Consider the following 26877-nt stretch of genomic DNA (forward strand, 5'->3'; position numbering starts at 1 on the left):
ATAGGGTTGACGTGCACTACTGCTGACCGCTGCCCTATACTGCAGCAGTCCTTCAGCGGTATAGGGACTAAGAGTTTTGTCACAGGGTGATTTAAAAAATGACAGGCAGAGGAAGAGGCAGGCCCTTCCGCAGGGGTGGTAGGGGTAGGGCAGGAGCAACAGCCTTGAGCCAAAGTGGGAAGTTGCAGAAGGTGCGTTCAATTACTTTAAAGGACGCACCAGACTTGGTTGAGTGGCTCACTCAGCCTTATTCTTCTGCACCCTCCTCATCCTCTCGATCTGCACCCTCTTCTTCACTCTCTGCTATGTGCACCCCCAAAGACACTACCACCAACAACACCACCACCACCACATACCTTCCGCTTGAGTGCAAATGGGGGCCTTCATGCTCCAGTGTTTTAATAGGGACCCCCGTATAAAAAGCATGAGGGTCAAGGACCAGTACTGGGTGGCAACGTACTTAGATCCCCGGTACAAACACAAAATGGCGGAAATGTTACCGCCGTCGCAGAGGGCTGTCAGAATGCAGCACTTCCAGGCCTTGCTTCGAGAAATGCTGCATTCTGCTTTTGCGTGCGCTGGCAGAGGAGCAATTCCCACTCCCAGAGAAGGATTTGCGGGTACCAATCCAACAGCGCCTGCAAGAAGAGGCCGGTTTGAAGATGTGTTGGTGACTTCGGATATGAGGTCATTCTTTCAGCCGACCCATCGACAGGTGTCATCCGGATCCAGCATCAGGGAACGCCTAGACCGTCAGGTGTCCGACTACATTGGGTTAACGGCCGATGTGGACGCTCTGAGGAGTGATGAACCCCTAGACTACTGGGTGGGCAGGCTTGACCTCTGGCCAGAGCTTGCCCAATTTGCAATCGAACTGTTGGCTTGCCCCTCATCCAGTGTCCTGTCCGAAAGGACGTTCAGCGCAGCAGGGGGGATTGTGACCGATAAGCGTACTCGCCTAGCTCACCACAGTGTTAACTACCTCACATTTCTAAAAATGAATGAGGCATGGATCTCGGAGGAATTCAACACATGTGATCAGTAGACCATGTATATGTCTATAAACAATTTTTGGAATCAAGCACACAGACCTTCTTAATTCATTTGGCTCACTTCCCTGACCCAAAAAAGCACACCGTACTATATGCCCCTACCCTCCTCTTTGAAGAGGTTGAGCGGTGTCATATTTCTACTGGGGCTGCTTATTATGAGGGGTTCCCACCATCCCTGTGCTGTGCTGACTTCCTCCTGGGTGTTCTTATTATGAGGGGCTCCCACCATCCCTGTGCTGTGCTGACTTCCTCCTGGGGGTTCTTATTATGAGGGGCTCCCACCATCCCTGTGCTGTGCTGACTTCCTCCTGGGGGTTCTTATTATGAGGGGATCACACCATCCCTGTGCTGTGCTGACTTCCTCCTGGGGCTGCTTACGGTGCTGCTGTCAGCGCTGTATGTCACGGAGCTGCTGTCAGCGCTGTATGTCACGGAGCTGCTGTCAGCGCTGTATGTCACGGAGCTGCTGTCAGCGCTGTATGTCACGGTGCTGCTGTCAGCGCTGTATGTCACGGAGCTGCTGTCAGCGCTGTATGTCACGGAGCTGCTGTCAGTGCTGTATGTCACGGAGCTGCTGTCAGCGCTGTATGTCACGGAGCTGCTGTCAGCGCTGTATGTCACGGAGCTGCTGTCAGCGCTGTATGTCACGGTGCTGCTGTCAGCGCTGTATGTCACGGAGCTGCTGTCAGCGCTGTATGTCACGGAGCTGCTGTCAGTGCTGTATGTCACGGAGCTGCTGTCAGCGCTGTATGTCACGGAGCTGCTGTCAGCGCTGTATGTCACGGAGCTGCTGTCAGCGCTGTATGTCACGGTGCTGCTGTCAGCGCTGTATGTCACGGAGCTGCTGTCAGCGCTGTATGTCACGGAGCTGCTGTCAGCGCTGTATGTCACGGAGCTGCTGTCAGCGCTGTATGTCACGGAGCTGCTGTCAGCGCTGTATGTCACGGAGCTGCTGTCAGCGCTGTATGTCACGGTGCTGATGTCAGTGCTCTGTATTACGGTGCTGCTGTCAGTGCTCTGTATCTCCTGCACCCTCTTGTTTGCCTACCCTGGTCCCTGACCTTCCCTCTCCTCCATTGCCTTCATTAGCTCCATAGTCCTGAATTGTCAGAACAATTTCCCAAATAAAAAAAAAATGCTTGTAGTTATCGATCCCAAATTCACCTCATACATGTATTATGCTATTGTCCAGGTGGTGGGACTACGTGCTACCCCCTAATAATTACCCCGTGGCCGCAAATTCGACCTAAAGGTTTGCGAAATTCGCCTCCCATTGAAGTCAATGGAGCCCGCGGCGAACGGTCGTTTTCGCGAACGTTTGTGCCCGTTCGCGTTTCGCGTTCGCGAAACGTCCCGTCGGAAGTTCGTCCATCACTAGCTGAGAGGGCTCCCCTTGCGGCCGAGTGCAGCATAACCCTGAAGGTGATACAGGGATGCAATGCCCACAGTAGCACAGGTTGCCAGGTAGCAGCAGCAGAGGACAAGGGCCTGGTGAACAGGAGTCCGGGGCAACCGTCCTAGGAAGTTCAGTAGAGAGGTCAAACCAAGCTGAGGTTCAAACACGGGAGGTCAGTCCTCGGAGATTTAGATGAGACCGGAAGCAGGAGTCTGAGCCAAGCCGAGATCGGGTGCAGGAAGCAGACCAGGAACGTCGGGTACAAGCCAAGGGTAGAAGCCAGGAGAACAACAGGAACAGGTTAAACAAGCCGGGTCGGTACACAGGAGGTCAAGTCAACAAGGATCACAGGCACAGGTACACAGGAGAGCTGACGATAATCCAGCGATGCGGCTCTGTCAGGTGAACGTTTAAATAGACGAGATGACCGGGTCACGTCGTGGGCGCGTCGGGGCGATCGTACGGCTACGTAGAGTACTCGTAACATCCCTGCGCATGCCCGCCCGGTTAGGCGTAGCGTCGGTCGTTCGTTTAGAAACTACTATGCGTTTACGTGGGCGCCGACGCGCGCTAACACGAACGTGCCTCGCGAGATTGCGGCTATTTCCCTGACAAGACTAAAATCTGGGATAGTTTTAAAATCTCTCTAATACCTCTTTTTCTACACCAGGAAGTTCACCCCTAGTATAGGAAAAGAGCTATTGGAGAGAGTTAATATCTTCCCTACACTAGGGTGTTCATCAGGGCCAGCTCCAGGAGTTGGCTCTGATGAAGCTGCCTCAAAACACATTAGCCAGAATATTAGAGGTCTGTCTTTAAAAAAAAACATTTAATGGACAGATGAGTGCATTCCTTGGTCGATGAGATGTTCCTTATGGAATTAGCCAACTCACTTTGAGTGCACTGTGAGTGCACTGTTATAAGAACTACACAGGGGATATAACATGACCAGTGCCTGGAGTGAAACTGGGCATAGCAGCCACCAGCCATACTAAATGGAATAAAGGTGGCTGTTGGGATTACTCACTGTGTAGATAACTGCTTAAAGGTTCGGCTTTAAAGAGGTAGTAAACTCTCCCAGTCTGATGCTTCTTTTCATTTAGTCCAGTATAATAAGTAATTATCAAACTATAGCCACTGTAATCCAGCCTATTACTTACTGTTTAAAGAAACTTTAAAAAACTTGTTTCGAGGCGTTAGGCAGCACCATCTTAAGTATTGTTTTCTGAGTCCACAGTGGAGTGTATTTCTGCCCTTACATTGAGCACTTCCTGTACTGTTAACCAAGCCTCCTTCTCAATCCAACGTTTCTATGGCAACCCTGCTTCCCTGTTCATAGCTGACTTGTTTTATTTCATAGTATTTACTTGTGCCGATTATCTAGTGTTTGCCTGTGTGAGTCCTATCAACTTCAGCTGATAAGTCTGCAGTAATGCTATCCCATGCCCTGCTTTACACTGCATGTGAGGTCACATGGTGTGTAGGAGGAAGCTCTGAGTGATTAAGAAGTCTCCTGGGATTTCAGTAGTGCGTCGTAGGAAATCCTGATAACAGATCGATAAGCACATAGAGAGTGTGCCGTAAATCAGGGGAGATCTGGGCATTCTCAGTGACATCATTCTAAAGAACAAAAAGGATTACAACAATACTAAGCAAGTAAGGAGATATCTACAAGCGGTGTTCATTAGGGTTTTTTAAACTGATTTACATGGGACAAAGTTGTGGGGGAAGGTTTACAACCACTTTAAATAACATACAACATGTGTTCCCAGTTTGCTTTAGGTTAAAGTGTATCTAAACCCTTATGTTGAAAAGTATGTTTTTAAATACCTTGAGTTATTTCTCTCCATGTATTTCATTTTTTGATTCCAGGATCATATTTAATAATGCAAATATAATAAAACCAGCCACCATGTTACAAGCACTGATACATCCAACACGTTTAATATCTCCCTCCAGACTGCCTACCAAAGCCATGAGTTTCTGTGCAGACCAAAGCAGTTCATGATTCTCAAAGGTGTTAGCCCTTGTACACACGGTCGGAGATTCAGACGGAATGTGTCCTATTGGACCGTTTTGTCGGATATTCCGACTGTGTGTGGTCTCCATCGGACTGTTTCCGTCGGAATATCCGACGGACCAACTTTTCCAACTTGCCGGTAAAATTTTCCGACAAAATGCTCCAATCGGACATACTCCGATCATGTGTAGCCTACTCCGACGGACAAAGTGCCACGCATGCTCAGATCAAATTCCTAGACCAAAGCTATTGGCTACTAGCCTCAATGTAGTCGTAACGAAATAACGTCATCAAGTTATTTACAATCGGATTTTCCGACAACTTTGTCCGACCGTGTGTATGCAACATCACTTCCGGACCTCTTCAGGAATTAATCCGTCGGAATTTCTTCCGACGGATTTGGTTGTCGCAATCTCCGACCGTGTGTACAAGGGCTAAGAGCTGCTAGATGTAGATACAGGATGTAATCTTTTAGTCTGTCGCAGAAGCAAGCATACAGGATGGCAACATTACTGTTGCTTACATGGTATAGGCAGGCAGCATAGCCATCCTTACCTAAGAAGTCCCAGATGCTGAGTTTTCTTATAATGTAATTTCATGACAAAATGCAGGCCTGGAGTAAAAAATGTATATAATGTGAGACATAACCCAAGGTATACAACAACATATACTGTATTTTTTTTCAACGTAATGGTTTAGATATACTTTAAATTTGTTGATGAATAAATAGCACCCTCTAGTTGGGTAGGTGCTAGAGTGAGGATTTTTCTGATAGAGTATGAAAATGTAGGTAGGCCTAGCTTGTTGCTAGGCCTGTTTGTTTTCATTCTGGGCTGGGAGTGGCTCAGGGCAGGGCTTAGTAACTCACAGGTAGCATCATCGTCACTTCCCTCTTTTTTCTAGAAAGTGCTAGAAAGAGAAGAGGAGAGGTAAGGTGGAGCTGCCTAGGGTATGTTGAGGAGACTTGACCAATCCTCAACTTGGTTTGGCAGGGGGCAGGCCTTCATAAATATCTAGGGTCAGCCCAGCTTTGGGGGAGTTGTCGAGTAGAAGAGCTGTAGTGAGAGAGTGTGGAGGCTGTAGAGGACCACAGGGAGCTCCCCAGTCTTGGGTAGGGGGGAGAATCTGGGCCAGGGCTCGGGTGCATCCAGGAGAAGAGATCCTGGAAGAGAGGCACATGAAAGAGCAAGGAGAGGACAGTGGGAGAGAACACTGCCAAGAGACTCCAGGGAGGACAACTGGTTGCAGCCATAAAGGCTGGTGAGTGAAGCACAGTCAGGAGGACTGGGGAGGCCTGCCTGAGAGAACTGGCAGTTTGCAGTTTAAGATGGGTACAGAACCAGAAGAGAGGACTGTGGGAAGGGCAGTGGAAAGAGGTCATTGCAGCCAGGCTGGCTGGCAGGGCCTGAAGAGAGCTATCTGGGATTGGTAACTGAATAGAGGACATTTAGCACCGGGCCTATTTCTACACCAAAGGGGCCCGAGATCCCTGCCCGCAAAAAGCAATCCACTGTGGCCTGGCTGAGTTATTCTGAGGCCTAACCATGCTGTGCTAGATAGTCTGGAGGAGTAACAGTCTGCAGCAAAGGAAGTGCTGGAGGAGTAACAGTCTGCAACAAGTGAAGTGCTGAAGGAGTGAAGGAAAAGAGGTTTTAAGCAAGAATTGTGCTGGAGAGAAGACTGGAGTGTATATATATATATATATATATATATATATATATATATATAGGAGTGTATATATAGTAGTCCCAAGCAAGTTACACTGAATCTTGTGGTCATCCCATAATTTCCCTTTCCCATCTAAATCCAATCTCCTCAAATAAAAAAATAAAAAACAAAGCTTATGGACTGTTCTATGTCTCTGAGTGCATGAGAGATGGATGCCGGGTTGGGCAGGGTGACAGGTGAAGCACAACATTCAGCACCCCCTATGTGGGAATGGCTACAAATATATTAATAAAATGTATTATCATAAAGGAAAAATCACATCAGATAAAAAATGAATGGCTTCCACTGCCTTCACCCTAAAACTATGCTCAACTAATTCAGACAAAACAACTTTTTTTTTTTCTTCGCAATATAAGCATTTATAAACTTTTTAAACTTGCAAGTGATTTTCAGCAAATGGAAATATATCTTGAATTTTATGTAACCTGTTTGGTAAATTGATTGCACATGAACATTTAGTTAAATGTACAATACAAAGCAGATGGGTGTCTATAATACAAGATAAAATATCCGCCATACACACTACAAAGCATGAGCTATTTTTTCCATTTAAGTTTACACTTCACACTTATCTTCCATTTCCACATGTGTCCTCCCTCCCCTTTAGGCCTCACTGCAATGTCAGAGGATAATTCACAGTTTGATCTGTTTCATATGTGGCCACATTTCTAAACCATCAGTTAAAGCAGTACTCCAGGCAAATAACAAAAATAAAGACATTTATTTATGTAAATTTTCACTAAGAGATAATTAAAAGCATTTTAGGCAATGCTACAATTTCTATCTAGAATTATTATTTATTTATTTTTTCTTAAAGGAAATGTGTAGTGGTTTTGTATATTTTTATACTTGTTACGGTCAGACTTAAAAATACATTTACATTTTTTTAAGGCAGGTAAACATCAATAATGTGTATTAATATTTTGCACTGTAAAATGCAGCCAGTGGGTGGGGTTCTCTGCTCCTTTGCATATTTTCATGCTCCCCCAAGCTTCTTTGCTGAAAAAAGAATATTTTTACAGGGTTCAATGAAGCAAAATGAAATGTACCATTACAAATGAATGAGTCAAAGCGGTGACTCTTCAACTCTCACCATGCCTCACTACCTATTCATATAGCTTCAAAGTTTTAGTCAGAGAGTCTGGAAGAAAGCTCTTTTATTCTTCTATGTTTTTAGAAATCCCATATTGTTCTCTGTCTTGGGTATTACAAGTTTATTTTATCTATTATTTCTATAAATAATAAAAAGGTAAAACAAAACATATTTTTAAACATTTTATAGTAATACCAACTTAAAAATATTATTATTATACAGGATTTATATAGCGCCAACAGTTTGCGCAGCACTTTAAACATGAGGGCAGACAATACAGTTACAATACAATTCAATACAGGAGGAATTAGAGGGCCCTGCTCATTAGAGCTTACTATCTCAGAGGGAAGATCAAGTGATACAAAAGCTAATAGCTGTGGGGGATGATCTGATAGAGAAAATAAATGTACAGTTGTTAGGTGGGACCAGGATAGGCTTCTCTGAAGAGAAGGATGTTTAGGAATTGCCTAAAAGTGGATAGAGTAAAAGATAGCCAGATTGGGGTAGGGAGAGGATGGGCGAGGCTCTGGAAATGTCCTGGAGATGAGCATGGGAGGAGGTGACAAGGGAACTAGAGAGCACAAGGTCCTGGGAGGAATGAAAGGAATGAGTAGGTTGGTATTTTGAGTCTAGGTTAGTGATGTAGCTGGGGGCCGAATTGTGGATGGCTTTGTAATTTGTTGTTAGAATTGAATTTGTTGGGTAAGCGGAAACCAGTGGAAGGATTGACAGAGAGGGGTAGCAGACACTGAACGGTTGGTAGGGTCGATGAGCCTGGTAGCAGCATTCATGATAGACTGAAGGGGGGGATAGCCTATGTAAAGGTAATACCGTGAGGTGGGAGTTGTAGTAGCTGAGGCAAGAGATGACCAGGGAGTAAACTAGAAGCTTTGTGGTGTCATTGGTTAGGAAGGGGTGTATTTGAGATGTTTCAGAGATTAAGGCGGCAAGATTTGGACAGTGATAGGACGCGGCGCCGAAAGTTAAATTTTCATTGAACTTACCGTAATCTTGTGCATACCATATTGGACAGTGGTGACTGGTTGCACCAAAATAAGATGTGTACATTATTAGTGTTTGTAGTTGCTCAGGGTGTGGCTGGGGCCATGTTAGTTCTGTGAAATGTTGAATATACACTCTGGATGCACCAACAAATCGCCTGGTTTAATAAAGGATTGAGAATATTCACTCCAAAAATTTGTGTATATTCACTTTTATTATCCAAAGTATGAAAATTATCTGCACTTGACTGGGTATTCAAAGAAGATAGAAATTTTCTTTTCATGATTCATGATTCGATAATTGAAGTGACTATACCTCCAATTTTTTGAAGGAAGATTCCCGACTCATCATGATGATAATTCGATAATTGAAATGAATATACCTACAATTTTTTGAAAGAAGATTCTCAACTCATTTTTGTAAATCAGAATCTATAAAAAATAAATTACAGGGCCATTAAGTAGTGAATATGAATTAATTATTTTTGGAGAATAATGATATTGTTTAGTGCCACTTTAACCTCCTCGCGCCCGCCCTATGGCCGAATGACGGCAGTAGAGCAGGCGCCTTCGTCCGGGTTGTCGTCCCTGGACGGCGTGATGTTTACTTCCGCAATGCGCGCCGCCGCGGGCGCGCATCGCGGAAGTTCTGTGTTTGCCGTGTCCCCCGGGGACAGGCAAACACAGATCGCTGTAAACGGCCAATCACAGCGGCCGTTTACAGCGTGATCGGCGTATCCAATGGGAGATGATCTCATATGTTTACATATGAGATCATCTCTCAGCGCCGCTCTCCCTCCTCGCACAGACAGTGCGAGAGGGGAGAGATGAACGGCTGCAGCGGCAGCCGTTCTGACTGTGAAAGAAAAAAAAGTAAAAAAATAAAATAAAGTGCCATCCTCCCCTAGCAGTGCCATCCTCCCCTAGCAGTGCCATCCTCCCCTAGCAGTGCCATCCACCCCCAGCAGTGCCATCCGCCCCAGTGCCATCTGCCCCAGTGCCATCTGCCCCAGTGCCATCTGCCCCAGTGCCATCCGCCCCAGTGCCACCTGCCCCCAGTGCCATCCACCCCAGTGCTACCTGCCCCCAGTGCCATCCACCCCAGTGCTACCTGCCCCCAGTGCCATCCACCCCAGTGCTACCTGCCCCCAGTGCCATCCACCCCAGTGCTACCTGCCCCCAGTGCCATCCACCCCAGTGCTACCTGCCCCCAGTGCCATCCACCCCAGTGCCACCTGCCCCCAGTGCCACCTGCCCCCAGTGCCACGTGTCAGTGCCACGTGTCGTCAGTGCCACGTGTCAGTGCCACATAGTGCCATCTGTCATCAGTGCCATGTATCAGTGCCATTTGTCATCAGTGCCACCTGTCAGTGTCACGTGCCATCTGTTGTCAGTGTCACGTGTCATCAATGCCACTTATCAGTGCCATCTGTCATCAGTGTCACGCGTCATTGGTGCCACGTATTAGTGCCATCTGTCACCGGTGGCACGTATTAGTGCCACGTATTAGTGCCACGTGTCATCAGTGCCACGTATTAGTGCCACGTGCCATCAGTGCCACGTATTAGTGCCACGTGTCATCAGTGCCACGTATTAGTGCCACGTGTCATCAGTGCCACATATTAGTGTCATCTGTCATCAGTGCCACATATTAGTGCCATCTGTCATCAGTGCCACATGTCATCAGTGCCACGTATTAGTGCCATCTGTCATCAGTGTCACGTGTCATTGTCCTGGTATTTCAAAAGTGTAATAAATAGTCAACAAGTTAGATGTGTAATTTATGCTTCTAGAACACGTGATGGCGCTCCCTGCATGTTGGGCCTCTCTATGTGGCCAGGCTGTGAAAAAGTCCCACACATGTGGTATTGTAATATTCAGGAGGAGTAGCAGAATTTTTTGGGGGGTGTCATTTGTGGTATACACATGCCACGTGAGAGAAATAACCTATTACAATGACAATTTTGTGGAGAAAAATAAAAAAAATGAAAAATCTTCATTTTGCAAAGAATTGTGGGAAAAAAATGACAACATCAAAAAGCTCACCATGCCTCTTACTAAATACCTTGGAATGTCTACTTTCCAAAAAGGGGTCATTTGGGGGGTATTTATACTTTTCTGACTTGTTCGGGTCACAAGAAGCGAGATAGGCCACCAGTACATCAGATGTGATCAATTTTGTGCGATTCGCACCACAGCTTGTAGACGCTCTAACTTTCACAAAGACCAAATAATATCCACTAATTTGGGTTATTTTTACCAAAGATATGTAGCAGTATAAATTGTGACCAAAATTTATGAAGAAAAATTAATAATTTGCATAATTTTGTCACAGAAACAAAGAAATATGCGTTTTTTTTCAAAATTTTCGGTCTTTTTTCATTTATAGCGCAAAAAATAAAAACCCCAGAGGTGATCAAATACCACCAAAAGAAAGCTCTATTTGTGGGAAAAAAAGGACAAAAAATTCATTTGGGTACAGTGTTGCATGACTGAGTAATTGTCATTCAAATTGTGAGAGCACCGAAAGCTGAAAATTGGTCTGGGCAGAATGGTGTTTAAGTGCCCAGTAAGCAAGTGGTTAATACTTCAAAGTTCTGACCTTACTATAAACAAAGAAACTCATGAAGCAGTTAAAGCAGGATTAAAAACTGAATCAGACAGAATGCATGAAATAGGGTATGTTCTCTCATTCTTCACAAACAGCTACAGCTAAACACAATACATAAAAAACTGTTCAAAAGACATATGGCAGATGTGGAAAATCACACACTCAGGGCAAGACCATCCTTCAAAAGGCCAGATGTGACACAAATGAAAAAAAAAAAATATTATTCTAGATATTGGTGCAAAATCTAATTAATGTCAGTTGAGGCGAACTATTAATTAAAATGGTTACCCAAGGTAGTAACAAATTTATTACATTTTTGCATCAAAGCCTTCAGAGCATTGCAACCACAATAAGTGCATCACAGGTACAATGCAAAGGCTCTTGTCAACTGTTCCCTCAGCTCCAGGTTCATTCGGAGGTAGAGACCTTTGAATATGGGGATGGAGTAACTAAACCATGGACTTCAAGTGCAGTGACATCACCACACTTGTGCTCAGTTGAGATCCACAAGTGCCTTTGTGGCACATGAAACTTGTTCACAGATCCCTGTGAATAGATCCCTGTATCTGTGGATGATGTCTTTCTGGCACTGCCCGCACAGATGTAAATTCAAGACAAAACAGGAATGTTCAGGGAGAATACAGTATTAATGGGGTATATGGCGCAATAAGTGTTTGTGTGTACAAAAATATCTAAGATGAACAGCAAAACATTTATGGAGTCCACTTGGAGCATTCAGGGTAACTTATTTGATCTCAATGCACCAGATGCAGCACCTCTGAAGAGACTGAAGTATCTCTAGGCAAACAGATAAGAAGAACAGCAGTGCACAATCTGATTGCAGTATTTTAACAGATTTATTGTGCTGAAAAGACAAATGTCAACTCACATTGTGACAGTTAAAATCAGGCTCATCAAATAGTAAGGGAGCTTGAGAAAGAGGCTTGGGCGGCCTTGAAATGCATAGCTCCGCCCCCTGACATCCAGATGACATCACTTCCGGTCTGCTCTGCATCCCACAAGAAGCTCTCCGCCATCTTGTTGTTTTCCACTTCCTCATCCAAGCTGTCATCCAGCCTGACGTCCAGACTTTTGAGGCTGCAAGTTGTAGGAATAGGCTCCCCATCTAGGATGCATGAGCTGACCGCTCACAGATCACATTCGAAAAGTGCCATCACTTCTTCCCATTTGAGTTACTAATTTACAAATATTTCTCAGCACTATTAATGTTGCACTTAGTTTGGTGTCCCCCGATGTATTCTCTTGGTCCTGCAAGTGTATCCATCCACCCAGTACTCCTATTGGTCTGAGGCTCTCTGTTGTTGTGAGACTGTCCATTGGAAGCCCTTACTATGTGATGAGCCCAATTTTAACTGTCACAATGTGAGTTGCCATTTGACTTTTAACCACAATAAATCTGTTAAAATACTACACTTGGATTGTACTCTGCTGTTCTCCTTATATGTTCAGGGAAAAGAACTCCAAGATTCAGGTAAGTGGAGTGTAGTTTCAGGGTGTGGGGGGCTTGCAAATGTGACCATGTTTCATGTTACACCCTAAAATTAATGTAATCTAAAACATAGTCAGAAAGGTGGATTATGCTTTTTAAGTAAAACTGCAGCAGGGAAACTATAAAAGCACATCAAATCATAGTGAATGTGATACTTCTGAATGTGTTTCAACAGAAAAATGTTTTGGAGCCACTTATTTCTACAAAACGCAAGGTTTATTGATATGGCGGTAAGCAACCAGCTATAAAAGCCATTTATACTTTTCATATGGAGAATAGTTTATGTCATAATTACATTATGAGTTAGCATGCAGTATATATAGATATAATATGCAAGTCATGACTTTATATATATATATACGGTATAACCAAAATGATTTATTATTAAGTATTGTTTATAGCATCTACTAGTTCACAGAGTTTTTTTTTGTATATATATATATATCTATATATATATCTATATATCTATCTATCTATATATATATATATATATATATATATATATATATATATATATATATATATATATATATATATATATATATATGTATATATATATATATATGTAAGGGTATGGATAAGGAGAAGATATTAGATTTAATGGCTCAATTGATGCTTGTAGAAAATTTGGTGGGACAAGGTATAAAAATCAATAATAAAAATAGATAAAAAGGCATATGCATTTTCAATGGTTCCTCCAAATACAACAGGCAAAATGTAAAGTTAATATGGTTATTATCAAAGCTAATTCAGCTCAGGGTTTAAAACCCATATGTACTAATATAGATTGGTATTATCTGTAATATTAGTAACTTTTCATGTGCAATTATTGTGTACAAGGATGCCTTTCATGTTTAAGACAATTTCCTGGAGAATATAAAATCTAGTTGGATAAAACAATTAGCCCAACAGTGCAAACTCCTCAAAGCAGTTACGCATCCCATAGACGGTTCAGCAGTGACGGACTGAGATTCTAGCAATGTTTGGGCAGGCTGAATGTACTGAAATCAATCAACTTGGATATAATCAGCATGCTGGATTTTTAGTATGCGATTATTGGCAGTGGCTATAGCCGCTGGCAATAATCATTGTGTTCTCCTGGCTGTGACTGCTCCCCGTGCCCCCTTGCTGGGAGAACATAACAGCTCCACTGGAGGGAGTCCCTCATTAACACTGACTGTGTCGATGGAGGAATCAAGTGATTTTCTTTCCTGCAAGAAAAGTAAGCCTAAAAGTAAGACTTAATCTCCATAGTATGTAAAAGCTAGGTGTGAGTGTTAAAGCTGGTAAAACCCACAGAATGGATAACCTCAACCAGCCAATAGTTGAAAAACCATACACAAGTAAGCTGTGGATTTGCCTGGACCCAAAAGGTGTATGTACAGAGGAAACCTTTTTTTTTGTTTTTGGTGGAACGTGGAAGGGGTTGAACCCTTGCCAGGTTTTTATTATTGAATATGCCCACTATATTTTTCCTGGTGTACATTGTCACTGAGGCAGATAGTGATGAGAAATTCAAAAATTTTAGCCCTTGTACACACGGTCGGACATTCAAATGGAAAATGTCCGATCGGACCGTGTTGTCGGATAATCCGACCGTGTGTGGTCTCCATCGGACTGTTTCTGTTGGAATATCGGAGCTGGGCTATAAAATTTTCCAACAACATGATCTGATCGGACTTTGTCCGATCGTTTGTAGAGAATTCCGATCCGACAAAGTGCCACGCATGCTCAGATCAAATTACGAGACCAAAGCTATTGGCTACTAGCCTGAACGTAGTGCCGTCGTAACGAAATAACGCCATCACATTACCAACGATCGGATTTTCTGACAACTTTGTCCGATCGTGTGTATGCAACACCAGTTTCGGACGAAATCCGTCGGACAAAATCCGACGGATTTTGTTGTCGGAATGTCTGGCCGTGTGTACAAGGGCTTACAGTTGGTACTAAAATGAAAGGTGAAGGGAAATCTTTCAAAGCAAACACCTGTTTTGGTGACAACTGTCTAAGGGGGAATTGCCCTCAATGTGTAGGGATTTCCTCTCACTTCCTGTTGTATCTCTATAAAAAGAACCCTGATTGGACAAAAATTTAAAAATGTAATATTAAAGGGGTCTTCAAAAAAGTTTAGGGACTTTTTTTCTATTTAATAGAGTTAAAAAAGTGCAGAAACATTCTGAAGAACCCTGGCACATACCATTAAATATTGCAAAACAGAAGCACCCAAAATGCCTTCACCGTCAAAACCAGCAAGCTGACTTGCAGATAAATCTAGATCAACATAGTACCATCCTTACAGCATTTAAAACAAAATAAAGAAAGTACTAGGGTGCCTGCTTACCATTTTGCATTTGATAAGCATAGAAAGTGTTCCATAGGAAAGCAGGTGAAGCATAAGCAAGACTCAAAGGGGTAGTCTGTTATGTGAATAATCTTTTAGAATTTTGGCAGCACTACTGAGGAACATGATTCAATTTGAAAGTTATGATAAAAAGTTCCAGGAAAAAATAAGTGAAACTCAAGGCAGAAAAATGCATACTATGAGCGAGAAAAGTCAAGTATTTTGGCCACGTTTTGTCATCAAAAGACTTAAAGCCGGTCCAGATAAAATTGCAGCAACCTCTCACATTAGACCATCTGAAAATCGTTCAGAGCTGGAAAGAGTTTTAGGAACAGCCAGCTACCTGGCAAAATTCACTTCATAACATGCTGATGTTTTATTGCCTCTAAGGGGACTATTAAAGAAACACTCTGACCTGCAGTGGAAATCCAAACAGATTAATAAATTTGACAAAATTAAACAACTCATTGCTAATTCTGGAGCATTAGCCCACTATGACATATCAGTAAGAAGGGACTTTTTTGATCAGGCCTCCAAAAATAGTCTTGGTGCTATATTTCTGCAAGACAGGAAATCACTCGTTTAATAGTCCTGCAAGACAGGAAACTGTATATCTACATATATCAATGATACAGACGTAGATCAGCTGTACCCAATCGGACCACTTCAAATTGATGTATGCAACTGCATTTTGAACATGCTCTTTCTATCAGTGCAGATATGGGAGATAATAAAATGTGTAACAGATGGCAAGCCCTTTGGAAATAATCATGAAAAAGTATCTGCATCTGCGCCAATTAGGTTACAAAAGATGAAGCCACACCTTTGCAAATATGACACTGTAGTGACTTACAAGTCAGCATGATTCCAGTTTCTAATACCTCAAGCAAGCTTCCACTCAAAGTAAACACCGGTACACACTACTATTTTTTTTTTCATTCAACTGAGTGGGCTGAAGGGGAAAAAAAAACTGACAGCTCAGAAGGAGCTAATGCACTAACTGTGCGATGTTAGTACAGCGATCTCCCCTGCTGTGCTATTGTGTTCTGAAGAGGGACACCCAACAAAACTAAGGTCAGCGCTGATTGGAAGCTGATAGGCAGGCCTTTTTCAGTCATGCCCTTTGGAACAGCTGGCTTCTGTTAGACTGGCTGCAGTACACTTGGGCTGAATGTTGACCAGTTTCTATTGAACTGGCTTATGCTGCCCGACATTCAGCTCATGTGTACTAAGCTTTAGGGTCCTACTGGTGAAACATTTGAGAATGAAATGCATTTAATTATGTCCATCTTTCCCATTTTATATGAGATAATAACATAAATGAAAAAAGTACCCAAATAATGTCCTCCAATTGCTAGTCCTGAACTTACATGAAGAATTGGTATGTTTTGTTCCCAATTTTATGAGAAAATTTACAAAACAAAAGCACCAAGGCCATGTTGGAAGTAAGAATTTAAAAAAAGAGAGGCTGATATTCCCAACTGTGCAAAAGTTTTAGGCAGGTGTAAAAATAAAAAGCTGTAAATTAGGAATAGTTTTAGAAATAGTAGTGTTAATAGTTTATTTTTACCAATGAACAAAATGAAAAGTAAATGAACAGAAGAGAAATCTAAAAACAATCAATATTTGGCGTGACTATCCTTCAAACCAATTCTTCTAGATATACTTGCACACAGTTTTTGAAGGAACTTGGCAGGTAGTTTGTGCCAACCATTTTGGAGGCCTAAACACAGATCTTCTGTGGATGTAGGCTACCTCAAATCCTTCTGTCTCTTCATGCAATCCCAGACACACTCAATGATGTTGAGATCAGGGCTCTGTGGGGGCCAAAGCATCACTTTCAGGACTCCTTGTTCTCTACCCTGAAGATAATTCTTAATGACATTGGCTGTATGTTTGGGGTCATTATCCTGTTGCAGAATAAATTTGTGGCCAATCACTTACAAAGAACTTCCACCATGCTTCACTAATGCCTATGGACACTCATTGTACCACTCTCCAGGCCTTCAGCGAACAAACTGCCTTCTGATACAGCCATATATTTCCAATTTTGACTCATCAGCCTGAAGTACTTGCTGTCATTTTTCTGAACCCCAGTTCCTATGATTTTTATGATAGTTGAGTTGCTTAGTCTTGTTTCCTAGTCAGAAACATGGCTTTTTTGCCACAATTTTTTGTGAATGAAAGGTGTGGAGTGGGGCAAAACTGCCCCCCCCCCCCCCACCTATGAGGCCATGGCAGACAGTTTAAATAAACGGAAAAAAAATGACTTACCTACTATTGGTGGATTGAGTTTTCATTGGCTGGAGCACGAGCTGTCATCTATAAAAGAAAAAGAAATATGCCACATCAGAGCAGGCGGCAAGGGAAGACTAAGGAGAAGACACATCAGAAGAAACATCTGATGATGAAGTCCTTACTGCGGCAGCTGATAGAGAGGGCAGGAGCAAATTATGGTGAAGAAGGGATGCGGCAATGCTTGGCGCTGCTAGTGGCTTCTTCATCCGATACTCCCGCTCTCCCTGAGCCACCTCTTGGCGGGGTGGGATTATCCCCATGCCTTTATGATGAAGGAGTTTTCTTCAGCCTTCACAGTGGGCTCATGCGCAGAGCAGCCTAATGAGAGAATTAAGAGGTCTATAAAGCGGCTGAGCCAGTTTGAATCCTGTTTCCTGCATGGGGATGAGGCACAGAGAAGGCAGCCTAAAATAGTAAAATAAGGTAAAATGACTATAAAATCTGTTCCTATCCTAACCATTAGCCTATAAGTTGACAATGAAGGGGTTTCTGTTGTGCTAATACAGATATTTGCCATCACACCATGGATCGACAAAATAGCGTTCAACGTTTCGGAGCCACGCAGGGCCCCTTCATCATGCATCTGTTGTACCAACTCCCCTGGATTTTAAAGCTGCTGAGATGGTCACTATAGTTGCCAGTGGGAGACAAGCTGATAATTCTTTTATTCCTTCTTTACATGCAACCTCCACTGTGGCTACCCCTTCGGAAACCCCATCTATTCAAACAGCAGCTACTGCAGGTGAGTCTTCTGATATCTCATGATTAAAAGATTTTGCTGTTTCTTTTTCTACCACAATTTGTACCAAACCAACGTTGCCACAGCCGTTTAGGCCAAATGTTTCTGGAGCATGGCTATATCCAGTTGCTGATAAGAGTGACTGTCCTAGGAATATTGGTCATATTGATATTGCTGTCGTGGATGTTGTTCCACCTCAAATTCCTTCTTCTGGAGTACCGGATTCGTGCTTTAAAGAAGCACTTTCTTGTGAGCTTTCGCCTGGATTTTCTTCTTCCTGGTACGGTGAAAGAAAAAATAAGGAGGGGAGAATACGTTGATATTCTGTCTCTTCTCCCCTCCATAACAGAAAGTAGAAGTTGAGGATCACCGGAGAAAAAATGTGCCTCGCAGTTTTAATAACTGGGTGCAATCGCTTTGCATTTACACCAGCGTGATGGAGTAGTGTTGCCTGTATCTGTGCAGTGGCATGTTCCAACATGTTGAGATTATTCTCAAGGCATATAAGAATTTCCCTGGGCTGTCCTGTCAATGGCTGTGCATAGTTCCTTGAAATGGAGAATGAAGAACGTTTGTGGCTTAATTTGCTTCTGCCACAAAAACTGTTTCCTAGACAACTTCAAGTTTCCACGGGGTCCTTCAAACACGATTTCTGTTTCAGGGATTTCTGTTTCAGTTTAAATGAGGGGCAGTGCAAGTGGCTTGCAAGTATAAACATAAATGCTCTCATTGCTCGGAGGCACATCCTGCTTCTCTGTGCTTTAAGAAGATGAACTCTTCTGCTACTTCAACATCCAAAGATATTTTTCCCAAAAGCAACCATTCCGGTGAAAGTGACTTCCTTGGCTTCGTCAGTACCAAAATTGACAGGTAGTGGTCCTCTTGTATGAGGGTTTTTCTTTTGGTTTCCAATCGCCTTCATTCTCTGGTTTGAGCTGTGTTATAGTGTCAAATTTTCCTTCCGTTAAAGCAAAGCCTGCTGTTGTTCTCAACAAAATTTTAAAAGAAATAGCAGAAGGTAGGATCGCTGGCCCTTTTCCGTCACCAGCGTTTGAGCATTTTCAAATATCCCTACTGGGAATGATTCCAAAAAAGGAAACCAATACATACCAGTCATCTATCCTTTCCAGATGGATTATCATTAATGATGAGATAGACCGTGGCTTGTGTTCTTATGTATCATTTGATGATGCGTTATTTAAGATTAGACGCATGGGTCCTTCAGCCCTATTAGCTAAGACTGATATTAAGTCGGCCTTTTACTTCTTGCCTATCCATCCGGCAGCTTTTAACTCCCTGGGTTTCTATTTTCAGAATGGCCATTAATTCAATAAATGCCTTCCAATGGGGTGTTCCCTGTCATGTAGATATTTTGAATTATTTTTCACCTTTATTGAATGAGTTCTCAAAGTGGCTCATGTAACTTGTAATGCCGCGTACACACGAGCGGACTTTTGAACATCCAAAGTCCGACGGAATGATTCCGTCAGACTATTCGATCGTGTGTGGGCTGCAACGGACTTTTGATTCACCAAAGTCTGACGGACTTTAGAATATGGAACATGCTTCAAATTTTTCCGACGGAACTCCGCCGGACCTGGTCCCTCCGAAAAATTTGCTCGTGTGTATGCTATTCCGACGGACTAAAACCGACGCTAGGGCAGCTATTGGCTACTGGCTATGAACTTCCTTATTCGAGTCCAGTCGTACGTCATCACGTTCGAATCCGTCGGAGTTTAGTGTGATTGTGTGTGGCCAAGTCCGCTCAGTCGAAAAGTCCGTCAGAACTCTGTCGGAACTCCGGCAGAACTCCGGCAGAACTCCTTCGGAAGTCTGTCGGACATAAGTTCTCTCGTGTGTACGGGGCTTAACACTATCTGGATGATTTCCTGTTTATTGGTGAAGCTGGTTTGGTTGATTGTTTATATATTTTTTATGAATTTCAGGTTGTTTGCCGTTTATTTGGAGTACCTATAGCTCCAGAAAAATAATTTTTGGGTGTCACAATTGACACGGTCAAAATGGAATTTTCATGTACCCTCTGGCAAAGTTCAAAAAATTTGTTTTTTACTGGCTTTCGTTTTATCAAAAAAGAAAGTACAATTGAAGACCATTCAGTCTTTATTGGGCCTTCTAGCATTCGCTGTTAGGGTTATGCCCATTGGAAGGGTATTTTCAAAATGTCTCTGCCGTTCAATATTAGAATATTATCATTTTGTTCACATAACATCAGATGTTTGTGAGAATTTAGTTGTTTGGCATTGTTTTCTGTCTTCTTATAATGGGTGTTCGTTATGGGAAGAGCTGTTTTTTGAAGTCAAGGCCCTCAATCTGTTTACAGATGCCTCCGGTAGCTGTGATTATGGGGCTTTTTAGATGGGACATTGGTACGCTGGGCATTGGCATTCTAGATGGTGTGACCTAGGTTTTACAAATAATTAAGTGCTTTTAGAAATATTTTCTGTTCTTGTTACCTTGGATCTTTGGGGTTCACAATTTTGTGATCATCGAATTTTGCTTAATTTAGATAATGCTTGCAATAAATTGTTTAGCATCTAAATCATTGCCGGTATTAGCTATTTTTAGACAGTTTTTAAATGTCTAAATTTGAAAATTTGGCTTAAAGCGAAATATGTTCCGGGTGCTAATAATTTAATTGCTGATGCTTTGTTATGTCTACAGATGGAGCATTTTCAAGCGTTAGTGCCGAAAGCAGATCCTGTTGGCCTGTTGTGCTCTAAGCACTTGTGGGAGCTTATATGACACCTGTGATGACAGCAACCTTAGCTTCTTCCACGTGGGTGGGTTATCGAGCAGCGTGGTCTTTATAGAGCTCCTTTTTAACTTTTCATAATTTTCCGACTCATACATTTTCCGAACATATTGTTTTATTGTTCTTGAATAGTGATGGACGAACTTCCGACGGGACGTTTCGCGAACGCGAAACGCGAACGGACACAAACGTTCGCGAAAACGACCGTTCGCCGCGGGCTCCATTGACTTCAATGGGAGGCGAATTTCGCAAACCTTTAGGTCGAATTTGCGGCCACGGGGTAATTATTAGGGGGTAGCACGTAGTCCCACCACCTGGACAATAGCATAATACATGTATGAGGTGAATTTGGGATCGATAACTACAAGCATTTTTTTTTTATTTGGGAAATTGTTCTGACAATTCAGGACTATGGAGCTAATGAAGGCAATGGAGGAGAGGGAAGGTCAGGGACCAGGGTAGGCAAACAAGAGGGTGCAGGAGATACAGAGCACTGACAGCAGCACCGTAATACAGAGCACTGACATCAGCACCGTGACATACAGCGCTGACAGCAGCTCCGTGACATACAGCGCTGACAGCAGCTCCGTGACATACAGCGCTGACAGCAGCTCCGTGACATACAGCGCTGACAGCAGCTCCGTGACATACAGCGCTGACAGCAGCTCCGTGACATACAGCGCTGACAGCAGCACCGTGACATACAGCGCTGACAGCAGCTCCGTGACATACAGCGCTGACAGCAGCTCCGTGACATACAGCGCTGACAGCAGCTCCGTGACATACAGCACTGACAGCAGCTCCGTGACATACAGCGCTGACAGCAGCTCCGTGACATACAGCGCTGACAGCAGCACCGTGACATACAGCGCTGACAGCAGCTCCGTGACATACAGCGCTGACAGCAGCTCCGTGACATACAGCGCTGACAGCAGCTCCGTGACATACAGCGCTGACAGCAGCTCCGTGACATACAGCGCTGACAGCAGCTCCGTGACATACAGCGCTGACAGCAGCTCCGTGACATACAGCGCTGACAGCAGCTCCGTGACATACAGCGCTGACAGCAGCTCCGTGACATACAGCGCTGACAGCAGCTCCGTGACATACAGCGCTGACAGCAGCTCCGTGACATACAGCGCTGACAGCAGCACCGTAAGCAGCCCCAGGAGGAAGTCAGCACAGCACAGGGATGGTGTGATCCCCTCATAATAAGAACCCCCAGGAGGAAGTCAGCACAGCACAGGGATGGTGGGAGCCCCTCATAATAAGAACACCCAGGAGGAAGTCAGCACAGCACAGGGATGGTGGGAACCCCTCATAATAAGCAGCCCCAGTAGAAATATGACACCGCTCAACCTCTTCAAAGAGGAGGGTAGGGGCATATAGTACGGTGTGCTTTTTTGGGTCAGGGAAGTGAGCCAAATGAATTAAGAAGGTCTGTGTGCTTGATTCCAAAAATTGTTTATAGACATATACATGGTCTACTGATCACATGTGTTGAATTCCTCCGAGATCCATGCCTCATTCATTTTTAGAAATGTGAGGTAGTTAACACTGTGGTGAGCTAGGCGAGTACGCTTATCGGTCACAATCCCCCCTGCTGCGCTGAACGTCCTTTCGGACAGGACACTGGATGAGGGGCAAGCCAACAGTTCGATTGCAAATTGGGCAAGCTCTGGCCAGAGGTCAAGCCTGCCCACCCAGTAGTCTAGGGGTTCATCACTCCTCAGAGCGTCCACATCGGCCGTTAACCCAATGTAGTCGGACACCTGACGGTCTAGGCGTTCCCTGATGCTGGATCCGGATGACACCTGTCGATGGGTCGGCTGAAAGAATGACCTCATATCCGAAGTCACCAACACATCTTCAAACCGGCCTCTTCTTGCAGGCGCTGTTGGATTGGTACCCGCAAATCCTTCTCTGGGAGTGGGAATTGCTCCTCTGCCAGCGCACGCAAAAGCAGAATGCAGCATTTCTCGAAGCAAGGCCTGGAAGTGCTGCATTCTGACAGCCCTCTGCGACGGCGGTAACATTTCCGCCATTTTGTGTTTGTACCGGGGGTCTAAGTACGTTGCCACCCAGTACTGGTCCTTGACCCTCATGCTTTTTATACGGGGGTCCCTATTAAAACACTGGAGCATGAAGGCCCCCATTTGCACTAAAGTGGAAGCGGTGTGGTGGCCTGGCTCCTGCTCATCATCCAGGATAATGTCGTCCTCTTCATTCTCCTCTCCCCATCCTCGCACAACAGGGATCCCAGAAAGGTTTAAAGCATGCTCTTCTTGCTCCTGCTCATCCGCCCCGGCACCATCCTCCTCTGACTCCTCATCAGACTCCTGTTGTTGACTTGTCTCAGATAGAGTAGCCCCCCCTGGGAATTCATCCAGCATTGCGACTTCCTCATCTTCCCGCTCCTGCTCCTCCACAGCCTGATCAATGACACGACGCAATGCACGCTCCAGAAAGAAGGCATAAGGTACCATGTCACTGATGGCGCCATGGCTGCGACTGACCAGTTTGGTGATCTCCTCAAATGGCCGCAGAAGTCTGCATGTGTCGCGCATGAGCAGCCACTGGCGCGGTGAAAAAAAACCCAGCTCCCCAGAACCGTTTCTTTCGCAGAGTTCATACAGGTAGACGTTAACTGCACGTTTCTGCTGGAGCAGCCTATCAAGCATATAGAAGGTTGAGTTCCATCGCGTCGGGCAATCGCAAATAAGACGTCTGACCGGCAGATGGTGTCGCCGCTGAATGTCAGCAAGGCGAGCCATGGCCGTGTAAGATCTTCTGAAATGGGCCGAGATTTTCCTTGCCTGCCGCAAGATGTCCTGGACCCCAGGGTATTTGACAAGGAATCGCTGCACGACCAAGTTTAAGACGTGTGCCATGCACGGCACGTGCGTGATTTTGCCCTGTTTCAATGCGCTAAGCAGATTGGCACCGTTGTCACACACCACTTTACCAACTGTCAAATTGAGCGGTGTTAGCCACTCATCTGCCTGTGAACGCAAAGCTGAAAGGAGTGCCGGGCCAGTGTGGCTCTTTGCTTCCAGGCACAACAGACGCAGCACGGCATGGCAACGTCTCACCTGGCATGTGGAATAGGTTCTGGGGAGCTTGGGCGGTGCAGTGGAAGAGACGCTAGCAGCGGAAAAGGAGGAGGCAGCTGAGGAGGAGAGGGAGGAGGATGGAGTAGGAGGAGGAGAAGAAGAGTCAGGCCTGCATGCAATCCGTGGCGGTAAAACCAAATCTACACGGGTGCCACGGGTTACATGCTTGACGGCCGTCAGAAGGTTCACCCAGTGGGCAGTAAAACTGATATACCTTCCCTGCCCGTGTTTGCTAGACCACGTGTCTGTGGTCAGATGTATCTTGGCACCGACACTGTGTGCCAGAGATACATTCACTTGCCGCTGAACATGGCCATATAGCTCTGGGATGCCCTTCTCTGAGAAATACTTCCTTCCTGGGACCTTCCATTGTGGTGTTCCAATGGCCACAAATTTGCGAAAGGCCTCCGAGTCCACCAGTTTATATGGCAGTAGTTGGCGGGCTATGAGTTCTGACAAGCCAGCCGCCAACCGTTGGGCAAGAGGGTTATCCGGCGTCATCATTTTTTTACGCTCAAACATTAGGCCCACGGAAGCCTGCCTTTTTGCAGAAAAATGTGAGCTTGGCGTGATGGAAGGTGGAGTGGAGGACAATTGTGAGGAGAGAGGAGAAGGAGAAGTAGAAGACGAGGCTGGACGGTGAGAGCCTGCAGTGTGGCTTTGTGTGTTCCGTTGCTCCCACTGGGCTCGGTGATGGCTGCTCATGTGCCTTCTTAAGGCGGTCGTCCCTAGGTGAGTATTGGGCTTACCGCGACTAACGCGTTGACTGCAAAGATTGCAGATGGCAACGCTATTGTCAGCAGCGGACACGTTAAAAAAAGCCCACACTGCGGAGCCATGTGCCGGTGTCCTGGGAGCGCCAGATGTGACCGTACATGGTCGATGACTCGCTCCTGATACATTTGCAGTCTGCTTTGTCCCTGCTGTGCAATGTAAGTCATTGCTGCTTCTCCTCCCTATCTGCTGGTCCATATCTCCCTCTGAACTCCCCTCCTCTTCCTCTCTTGTGGGCACCCACGTGACATCACTAGACACGTCATCATCAACGTCACCTTCCCCACCGCTATAAGTAGAGTAGGCAGCAACACCGGGGACCAACCTCCTCCTTGGGCTGATCTGGGTACTGGCGTCAGACTGCTGAGTAGCGCTTGTTGCTACCTCCTCTTCCTGATCCAATACCAAGAGTGGCTGCGCATCAGAAATGTCCTCTTGATATGGATCGGAAAATAATTCCAGTGACTCAAGCGGAAGGTATGTGGTGGTGGTGGTGGTGGTCGTGTTGTTGGTGGTAGTGTCTTTGGGGGTGCACATAGCAGAGAGTGAAGAAGAGGGTGCAGATCGAGAGGATGAGGAGGGTGCAGAAGAGTAAGGCTGAGCGAGCCACTCAACCAAGTCTGGTGCATCCTTTAAAGTAATTGAACGCACCTTCTGCAACTTCCCACTTTGGCTCAAGCCTGTTGCTCCTGCCCTACCCCTACCACCCCTGCGGAAGGGCCTGCCTCTTCCTCTGCATGTCATTTTTTAAATGACCCTGTGACAAAACTCTTAGTCCCTATACCGCTGAAGGACTGCTGCAGTATAGGTGAGCGGTCAGCAGTGGTGCACGTCAACCCTATCTATTGTGGACCTATAGCGGTCCTTACAGAACAGCAGACTGTACCGCACTCAAGCCTATGTACCGTAGCACCCTATACCAAGTTACCAGTCCTTATAAGAACTTTTGTGGACCAAGCAGGTTGTGTATTAGTGTTTAGCAGACTGTACGTCAGTCCCTATACCGCTGAAGGACTGCTGCAGTATAGGGCAGCGGTCAGCAGTGGTGCACGTCAACCCTATCTATTGTGGACCGATAGCGGTCCTTACAGAACAGCAGACTGTACCGCACTCAAGCCTATGTACCGTAGCACCCTATACCAAGTTACCAGTCCTTATAAGAACTTTTGTGGACCAAGCAGGTTGTGTATTAGTGTTTAGCAGACTGTACGTCAGTCCCTATACCGCTGAAGGACTGCTGCAGTATAGGGCAGCGGTCAGCAGTGGTGCACGTCAACCCTATCTATTGTGGACCGATAGCGGTCCTTACAGAACAGCAGACTGTACCGCACTCAAGCCTATGTACCGTAGCACCCTATACCAAGTTACCAGTCCTTATAAGAACTTTTGTGGAACAAGCAGGTTGTGTGTTAGTGATTAGCAGACTGTACGTCAGTCCCTATACCGCTGAAGGACTGCTGCAGTATAGGTGAGCGGTCAGCAGTGGTGCACGTCAACCCTATCTATTGTGGACCGATAGCGGTCCTTACAGAACAGCAGACTGTACCGCACTCAAGCCTATGTACCGTAGCACCCTATACCAAGTTACCAGTCCTTATAAGAACTTTTGTGGACCAAGCAGGTTGTGTATTAGTGTTTAGCAGACTGTACGTCAGTCCCTATACCGCTGAAGGACTGCTGCAGTATAGGGCAGCGGTCAGCAGTGGTGCACGTCAACCCTATCTATTGTGGACCGATAGCGGTCCTTACAGAACAGCAGACTGTACCGCACTCAAGCCTATGTACCGTAGCACCCTATACCAAGTTACCAGTCCTTATAAGAACTTTTGTGGACCAAGCAGGTTGTGTATTAGTGTTTAGCAGACTGTACGTCAGTCCCTATACCGCTGAAGGACTGCTGCAGTATAGGGCAGCGGTCAGCAGTGGTGCACGTCAACCCTATCTATTGTGGACCGATAGCGGTCCTTACAGAACAGCAGACTGTACCGCACTCAAGCCTATGTACCGTAGCACCCTATACCAAGTTACCAGTCCTTATAAGAACTTTTGTGGACCAAGCAGGTTGTGTATTAGTGTTTAGCAGACTGTACGTCAGTCCCTATACCGCTGAAGGACTGCTGCAGTATAGGGCAGCGGTCAGCAGTGGTGCACGTCAACCCTATCTATTGTGGACCGATAGCGGTCCTTACAGAACAGCAGACTGTACCGCACTCAAGCCTATGTACCGTAGCACCCTATACCAAGTTACCAGTCCTTATAAGAACTTTTGTGGAACAAGCAGGTTGTGTGTTAGTGATTAGCAGACTGTACGTCAGTCCCTATACCAATGAAGGACTGCTGCAGTATAGGGCAGCGGTCAGCAGTAGTGCACGGCAACCCTATGTATTGTGGACCGATAGCGGTCCTTACAGAACAGCAGACTGTA

The sequence above is a fragment of the Lithobates pipiens genome, unplaced genomic scaffold (assembly GCF_037356315.1).
Source record: "Lithobates pipiens isolate NorthernLeopardFrog02 unplaced genomic scaffold, aLitPip1_a1.2 Scaffold_27, whole genome shotgun sequence".
Lineage (NCBI taxonomy): Eukaryota > Metazoa > Chordata > Amphibia > Anura > Ranidae > Lithobates > Lithobates pipiens.